Here is a 9,523-nt window from a genome sequence, read left to right on the forward strand (position 1 = left end):
AACCAAAAATACCATTGACCCAGCAATCCCATGACTGGGTATATACCCAAAGGATTATAAATCTTTCTACTATAAAGACACAGGCACATGTATGTTTACTGCAGCACTGTTCACAATAGCAAAGACTTGGAACCAACCGAAATGCCCATCAGTGATAGACTGGATAAAGAAAATGTGGTACATGTACACCACGGAATACTACGCAGCCATAAAAAGGATGAGTTCATGGCCTTTGCAGGGACATGGATGAAGCTGGAAACCATCATTCTCAGCAAACTAACACAGGAACAGAAAACCAAGCACTTCATGTTCTCATTCATAAGCGGGAGCTAAACAATGAGAACACATGGACACAGGGAGGGGAACATCACACACTAGGGCCTGTTTGGGGGTGGGGGCTAGGAGAGGGATAGCATTGGGACAAATACTTAATGTAGATGATGAGTTGATGGATGCAGCAAACCACCATGGCACATGTATACCTATGTAACAAACGGGCATGTTCTGTACATGTACCCCAGGACTTTAAGTATAATTAATACATAAATAAATAAATAAATAAAATAAAGGTAGATCTCGTTTATACTTTAAACTATTCTCAGTTCCCATATTTTGAGACAAATGAGATAGCGATAATTTATTTAAGTACCCTTTGGTATTTGTACTAACAGTTGTTATTCTTGAAAACAATATGCATCAAAATAATGTGTAGGCATTGTAGAAAATTTAAAAAACGCAGACTAGCATGAAGGAGAAACTAAAGATTACCTGTAATCACACCTCCAAGAGAAAAATCACTAAGACATTCTGGTTTCATGGTGAAAATCTTTTTGGTTCCTTTTTCTCTTTTTTTACAAAACACATATACAACATAATACATAACAAATTGTATCATATAAACCCCTTCAGCTTCTTCTTCTTATTATTACTACTACTATTATCATTATTATTTTGAGACAGTCTTGCTCTGTTTCCCAGGGTGGAGTGCAGTGGTGCGATCACGGCTCATTGCAGCCTGAACCTCTGGTACTCAAGGGATCCTCCCACTTCAGCCACTCAAGTAGCTGAGACTACAGGCGTACGACACCCAGCTATTTTTTGTATTTTATTTTTGTAGATAAGGGATTTTACTATGTTTCCTATTCAGGTCTTGAACTCCTGACTTCAAGCTATCTGCTTGTGTAGGCCTTTAACTTATAAAACACTGTTCACTCACTGTATAACTTGTCATGTTACTGAAAATTTAAATAATAAGGAATACATAGAAAACAAACACCAATAGCAAAACTTTAAATGATGAAAGAGAAAAACTGCAAAAGTACTACAGTTGGATCTTTAATTTTTTGACTCTTCCACAGGCAACCTCATATACTAGAACAAACAGAATCCTTGGCTTAATAAATGAGTTCCAATTTTGATTCCATTACTCAGTAACTAGCTGGTTGTGCTATGTATCAGGTTGGTGCAAAAGTAATTGTGGTTTTTGGAATTGAAAGTAATGGCAAAAACTGCAATTACTTTTGCACCAAGCTAATAGCTAAGAATATTACCTAGCCTCTCTGAGCTTCAGTTTTTACATGTCTTTAGATAGCTTACTAATAACTATCTTAAATATTGAGCCTGGCCACAAGGCAAATAAAGAGATTGGCATAGAGTGTTTTGCATCTTAAAGAACATAAAATACGATTTTTAGAATAGTTCCTCATCCTCAAGAAATACAAACACTTTTCCCAGGAGTTATGTGAGTGGAGATAAAGGCACATTAAAAATATATTTTTGTTGATATTGGGAACAAATTTAAAAGAAAAATATAAAAATAAGAAATAAAACATTGTTCCAATATAATTCAACTTGAAAAAGTTAGTTTTTATTTTAATTTTTAAATACGTTATAGGAATTACAGTCAGAAAATGATAAACTATTTAGATTCCATAGGCAAAAACCCTAAAGTATAAATTTGTTTAGAGTATAAACACAAAATAAAATTTAGAGACAATTTATAAAATCTAATGAAGCAGAATATAGAGTTGAGGCATAGAGTAGAAAAATACAGTGAAATATTTCTAGTGTTACAGACAATTGGAAAGCATGGTTGCTGTTAAGAAGAAAAACAAAGAGAAAAATTTACCCATAGCAACCCAGATGTTTATCTCCTTTGTTTGACAAAAGTTGCTATATTGATATATTAGATGGGAAAAAATAAAAGACCACATTTCATTTCTCGTGAACAAAAAAGAAAGCACATGAAAAGCATTGAACTTTCTTTGAATTTTGATATCTTTATAATTTTAACGTTACCCAAGACAAATATTAGTATAGCTTTAAAATGATGAAGCCCTTTGAAAGTAGTAGCCAGTTTCTTACACAGTCAACTCCACTAACTACCTCAATATTGTGATGACTTACATTTTTTTAGTTTGATTTAAAATGCAATTTCTTTTTAATGAAATCAAATGCCCTTGTTCTGTTTTTCTTGTGCTGGTTTAGAGTTGGACCTTGTTTGTTTTAGCTATATCCATTATACTTTTACCACGTTAGCCCAGACCCATTAAATCCATCTTACCACACAGTTTCATCTCATGTGAAGACTATGGATTCTTGTTTTTTCAGCTTGATGTTGGCTCCTGGTCATTATTTTTCCACCAGTGATTCATTCAGCCTACTTTTAAAGCTTTGAGCATATTTACTTAGGCAGAATGTAGTTAGTAGAGTAGTAAGAATGTAAAAATAAAATGCAAATGAAACTCAAATTCTGTTTCAGGACTTTTAGAGATTTCACTGTGATTATGTAATATCCCTTTGGCAATGAACTAGTTTTTTTCATAACGTTTATGGAATAAACAAAACATTTTTAACTGTCAAATGACTTGATAGGCAGGCTGGACTTTGATATTGTAATGAATTTAAATTTACAGTTAGTATTTTTCTTTTTTTCACTCCAAAATGAAAAGTTTGAATATTTCAAACTATGTTTGTGACCCTCTACATTCTTACATTTATATTCTTCCTTATTGTATATTTTGTATAGATGACTTTCATAATCTAAGCAACGAGTGTATAAGGTAAATTCTTTCTTTCTGTTTTAAAGTGATGAAATTTAAGCACGAAAAATGTAAATGGCTTGGTAAAGTACTTATATCTAGAATCAGCTGTTGTAAATCCACTCAAATTGCTCTGATTCTAATTCTGGGTGTTTCTTATAACTCCAGTGTTGTTCCCCTAGTTCTTTGACATCGACATTTTTCTTTGTCTACCTTCTTGTGTTCTTCTCTTTTTCCCTTCTTCTACTTAGATTCATTGTGGACACTATGCTAGAAGGAAATATTATTTTCCTCAGTGTAGTTGAGCCAGTAATTTCGACTAGGACTAGAATATTTGGCATATAATCTGTGAGAGGCCAGAAGGAAAGAACTTTAAGAAGAGAAAACTCTGGAAAGAGTGATCAAAATATATAGAGCATTAAGTTCAATATGAGGTTTGACATATTGCATAGCATAGTCATGTAAATATTTTCTCAGGTTTTCTCTCTTCGAGGTATTTCTTCTGCCCTAATTTTAACAAATTATGGTACTATTCAGATACAGTAAGCTATACTCTGTCTCACCTCAAATTTATTCTTAATCTATTAAGCCTTGTTCTTCAGTTTAACATTTTACTAATGACTCTCTTTAAAAACAATTTGACCCTTGAATATTTTTTCTCAGACATATGTTATAAATAACATATATGTTTATCTCAGAAGATAAATAAAACTCAGAGATACAATGACAAGTATAAAAAACAATTACATTAAATCTTCAAAATATCAAAAATAAATAATCATTAATATGGAATTATCAAAATTTACTATCAACAGAAAGACCTGCTTCTAAAAGGAGGTCTTTACACAGAAGGAACATTATCTGACCAGAAGGAAAGAACTTTAAGAAGAGAAAACTCTGGAAAGAGTGATCAAAATATATAGAGCATTAAGTTCAATATGAAGTTTGACATATTGCATAGCATAGTCATGTAAATATTTTCTCAGGTTTTCTCTCTTCGAGGTATTTCTTCTGCCCTAATTTTAGCAAATTATGGTACTATTCAGATACAGTAAGCTATACTCTGTCTCACCTCAAATTTATTCTTAATCTATTAAGCCTTGTTATTCAGTTTAACATTTTACTAATGACTCTCTTTAAAAACAATTTGACCTTTGAATATTTTTTCTCAGACATATGTTATAAATAACATATATGTTTATCTCAGAAGATAAATAAAACTCAGAGATACAATGACAAGTATAAAAAACAGTATTGCAGAAAAAAAAGAAAGAAAAAAAATGAATGTTGTCTGTTTAAAATAATAAATTAATGACATGCTGAGGTTTAAAATAGGAGAAATTAGAACATATGACATCAATAGCACAAAATATAAAAAGGGAATAAGTGTGGTCATAGCATTATAATGCTAATATTCTAATGCTGTTTAATTCTAATATTGCACAGTTTAAATTAGACTCTAATATGCCAAGGAATATTAAATAATATGTTACTGTCAGATAAACAGAACAAAATATAACAATAAAATTATACTGATGTAAGCAAATGAAGTGAAATAAGGAGAATTATAAAAACAAACGAATTATAGAAAGAAAAAAACATTAAATTATAGATATAAACTGAAATCCATCACTAATCACATGAAATGGATATTGAGCATATTCTCCTGTTTAGAAAAACACAGTCAGACTCTGGATTAAAACAATAAAAAATAGCATAATTAACAACTATTTAAAAATTACAGATACAGAGACAGAACAGTTGAAAGTAACGAGATTGACAACTATATGGAATCAGGAAAACTAATTTACTTTTAGCAACAGACAAATATTTCAAACCATATGCATTATAAGACATAAAAAGGGCATTTCTTTATGAAATAAAGCATGGATTCTACAGGAAGATATAACAATCCTAAATGTATCTAAGTATCTATCAAAATTTAGCTTTAAAGTGCATAAATTACAAAGTTGATAAAATGTGTAGAAGAAATAAATAAATCAATAATAATATGAAAATATTTAACATACCTTTTAGTTACTGGTGAAAATATAGAGGAACTAAGGATATAGAAGATTGAAAACTTGTTTAACACACTTTACATAATAAGCATGTATAGACTTCTGCATTCAATGACTGCACATTATCCCTGCTTTTAAAATTACAAATAATAATCATAGACATTGACCACATATTGAAAAATAGAGAAAGCCTTAATACATTTCAAATGATGGGAAACATAAAGAGCATTTTCTCTAGCCTCAGTGGTATGAAGTGAAAAATCAGTTAAGAAATTCTAACTTAAAATCCCCAACTGTTAGCAAGTGAAACAAAACACATCTAAATAACCCATGGTTTTTTAATGATATCACAGTGGAAATTAGAAATTATTTTAAATGGAATGGAAATAAAATTGTGGCACATACAAGCCTGTAAGAATTAAGTAAGACATGACTTAGGGACAAATATATGTATATAGTTAATATATACTTTGCCTGTATATTTTATAAAAGAAAGACTGAATATCATGTCTTTAAGCATTTATTTCAAGGGGCTAGAAGATAACGTGAAAAATTAAACTCAAATAGAATTAAAAGAAATATGGTAGAAATCAACGAGTTAGAAAGCAAGTATAGAATATAGAAATATCAATGAAGCCAAACACTAGTTCATTAACATGCTAATAAATTTGATAAATCAATATCAAAATTAAAAAATGAAAATTAGGCCAGGCACGGTGGCTCACGCCTGTAATCCCAGCACTTTGGGAGGCCGAGATGAGCAGATCACGAGGTCAGGAGATCAAGACCATCCTGGCTAACAAGGTGAAACCCCGTCTCACCTAAAAATACAAAAAATTAGCCAGGCATGGTGGCGGGTGCCTGTAGTCCCAGCTACTGGGGAGGCTGAGGCAGGAGAACGGCGTGAACCTGGGAAGTGGCGCTTGCGGTGAGCAGAGATCAGGCCACTGCACTCCAGCCTGGACAACAGAGCAAGACTCCATCTCAAAAAAAAAAAAAACACAAAAAAAAGGATTTGACATATTTGACACTCAGGATTTTTAAAAATTATTAGTAAAATGGAAATGATAGAAAAATTATTTTCTTTCTTAGGAGTGACCAAATTTATTATTTTATTTTTAATTACTTACTGAGGTATTACTGACATCCAGAAAGCTCTACATACTTAAAATATACAACTTGATCAGCTTGGAGAGAAACATGCTCTTTTGAAACCAATACCATAATCAATGTCATCAATATATCCATTGCTTTTAAAAGTTTCATCTTGCCCTCTTTATTATTTTTAATTCATTAATTTATTTCTTTTTGTGATAAGAACACAACATAATATCTAGTAAATGTTTAAGTATATAATACCTTATATATTATTACTATAGGCACTATGGTGTATAGTAGCTCTCTAGAGTTTATTCATCTTACATAACTTAAACTTTGTACCCTTTGACTAATACCTCCCCAATTCTACCTTCATTCACTCTGCCTCTATTAGTTTGACTATTTTAGATCTTCTTATATGTGGGATCATGCAGTATTTGTCCTTCTGTGTCTGGCTTATTTCACTTAACATGATGTCCTTCAGTTTCTTCCAGTTGTCATAGGAAATTGATTAATTATATTTTTATTGAGATGGAGTAAAGCTATAAATTAGAAATGAATGATATATAAAAACTGAAAATGAATAATAAAAAGTGGCATTTGCTCTGTAGTATAGTATAGAGAGATATACTATATAATTTTAGTAATGAAAATATGCTAATACTTTAAGAAGAGACAAATGAATGGGATTAAGAAGAGTTTAGATAGATTCACACTATAATATAATCTCATATTATCAAAAGTAAATGTCTAGACTTTATAGAAGGCAGCATTTAAAAACTGACTTTGTATATGCAGAAAAAGAAAACATATCATTCATTTATTCAAGCTGCAAATATTTATTGAGAACCTTACAAAAGCCAGGCTTCACTCTCTATCCTGAGGTCTGGAGATATATCTGTGGAACGACTAAAGTCTCAGCCATTATGGAATTTACAATCTAGTGGAAGAAAACAGAAATTAAAGAAATGAATATATGGTATGTTAGATGATGGCATGTACGATGCCCAAAAGTAAAGTGTGTAAAGGGGCCAGGCAGTTGTGATAGCGATAATGGTAGCACTGAGTCTGGATTTGGGGTGGTGGCTGGGGTGGTGGCAATGTTAGTGAGGGTGACGTCGTAGTGGAGGTTGTGCTCATGGAGACGGAAGTGCTTGTGCTGTTTTTGGGGGGCTATTCGGTTTACTATTCTATTGGTTGTCAGGGAAAACTATTAATGGAAATCTTTTGAACACAGAACTGAATGAATGAATGAAGAACAAAAGGAGATAACGGTTTCTAAGATCTACTCAAACTCTTGGTTACCAGATAAATGAAACAACTCACCATGTACACACACACACACACACACACACACAGAGAGAGAGAGAGAGAGAGAGAGAGAGAGAGAGAGAAAGCTTGTTTTCTGAGTGGTCTTTCTCTCTCGTTAAACATTTATTACTGTTTTAACATTTTGTTCTTCCTGTGGTCTAATTGCTCATGTTTATTCCAGTTTGTAACAAATTCTTGAAACACTGTTGTCTTAGTCTGTTTTATGTTGCTATAACAGAATAAGTGAAGCTGAGTAATTTATAAAGAAAAGAGGCTTATTGAGCTCATAGTTCTGACTGGGAAGTCCAAGTACATGGTGTTGGCATCTGCTTCTGGTGAAGACCACATGCTGCTGGGGCAGAACATGCAGAGGAGGGTCTAAAGACAAATGAATGGGATTAAGAAGAGTTTAGATAGATTCACACTATAATATAATCTCATATTATCAAAAGTAAGTGTCTAGACTTTATAGAAGGTAGCATTTAAAAACTGACTTTGTATATGCAGAAAAAGAAAACATATCATTCATTTATTCAATCTGCAAATATTTATTGAGAACCTTACAAAAGCCAGGCTTCACTCCAACAGCCTTCATGGGTTGGAGTGAAGTACTTCCATGAGGACAGATATCATGTTGAGGAGCCACAGTAATTACAAACTTACTGTCCGCAATTCCATATATTGGGACTAACCTCGTTCAATGGGTCTGAGGCGGGTATTCCAACGACAACCCAACTCTCACAGGAAGAGACAAAACCCAAGGAGCATCTTGCTTTATATATAACTACCCACTTTTGTGGGAACGTATCCATTCACATGGGAAATAATTGAATGTCTCAAGAGAGAGAGCTCACTTGCTATCCCAAGAAGGGCACCAAGCCATTCATGAGGGATCTGTCCTGATAACTCAGACACCTCCCACTAGGCCCCACCTCCCCACACAGCCATATTGGAGATCAAATGTAAACATGAGATTTGGTGGGTAGGAACAAGCCATATCAAAACCATCACAACTGTGAATGCTCAAGCCTTCTGTCTTCTATTTCTGACACCTTCATATCAACAAAAAAGATTACAGAATATGCACTAACACAATTTTTTAATGCTTAACCCTTCAGTTTCAACATCTTAGCCCAATTTAACATCATTAAATGATGTATAATCCTAGTAATCCTATGTATTAGACCATTTTCACGCTGCTAATAAAAGACGTATGTGAGACTGGGTAATTTACAAAGGAAAAAGGTTTCATTGACTCTCAGTTTAGCATGGCTGGGGAAGCCTCCAGAAACTTACAACCATGGCAGAAGGAGAAGCAAACATGTCCTTATTCACATGGTGGCAGGAAGGAGCAGTGTCAAGCAAGCCAGGCAAAAGGGGGAAAAGCCCCTTATAAAACCATCAGATCTCATGAGAACTCACTCACTATCATGAGAGCAGCATGAGGGTAACTGCCCTCATGATTTGATTACCTCCCACCAGGCCCCTCCCACAACACGTGAGGATTATGGGAATTACAATTCAAGATGAGTTTTGGATGGGGACACAGCCAAACCATATCATCTTATAAGTAAAGTAATACATCTTCTGGTACTTTCATTCAGTATTCATTTCATCTTGAATAAATCCAGAGAAATGCAACAGAAGTTCACAATTCAGTCACTGGCTTAAGCCACATATCCTATTTATGTGGAATAAGCCAGATTTACATAAACAAATCCGAATTTCTAGCTTAGTATTATATTCTATTACATGGAACACTGCATATTTGGAATGAGCAATTTTTAAATAGATTTTAGCCAATCTATTAATACTCTGTCGTTAATCGTGTTTCCTATATCAGTCCCATTGGTTACTGAGTTAAGTTGGCTTTATTTTTTCTTGTTTTAATTCATTTTCAGTTTGGTCCCCTTGGAGACCATATAAAAACACAAAAAGTTTAGTGTTTTTATTCTGAAAACTACATTGATGAGAATGCTAGAAGGTGTATGTTATTCTTCATCTAGCGCCTGACGTTAGGTCACTTATAAAATAAGACATGAGATCTTGGAA

At 33.2% G+C, this 9,523-nt stretch overlaps 1 long non-coding RNA gene across 1 annotated transcript; it reads right to left on the bottom strand.

Annotated features, from left to right (window-relative positions):
• Window positions 1-2,897: 2,897 nt before the first annotated feature.
• Window positions 2,898-8,823, bottom strand: LOC111527849. The gene is made up of 3 exons (XR_002726805.1): window positions 8,768-8,823; window positions 5,072-5,101; window positions 2,898-3,311 (listed from the first exon to the last, which is right to left on the bottom strand). It is a non-coding gene; the product is annotated as an uncharacterized LOC111527849 (long non-coding RNA).
• Between the last annotated feature and the right edge of the window lie 700 nt (window positions 8,824-9,523).

The sequence above is a fragment of the Piliocolobus tephrosceles genome, chromosome 4, assembly GCF_002776525.5.
Source record: "Piliocolobus tephrosceles isolate RC106 chromosome 4, ASM277652v3, whole genome shotgun sequence".
Taxonomy (NCBI): Eukaryota; Metazoa; Chordata; class Mammalia; order Primates; family Cercopithecidae; genus Piliocolobus; species Piliocolobus tephrosceles.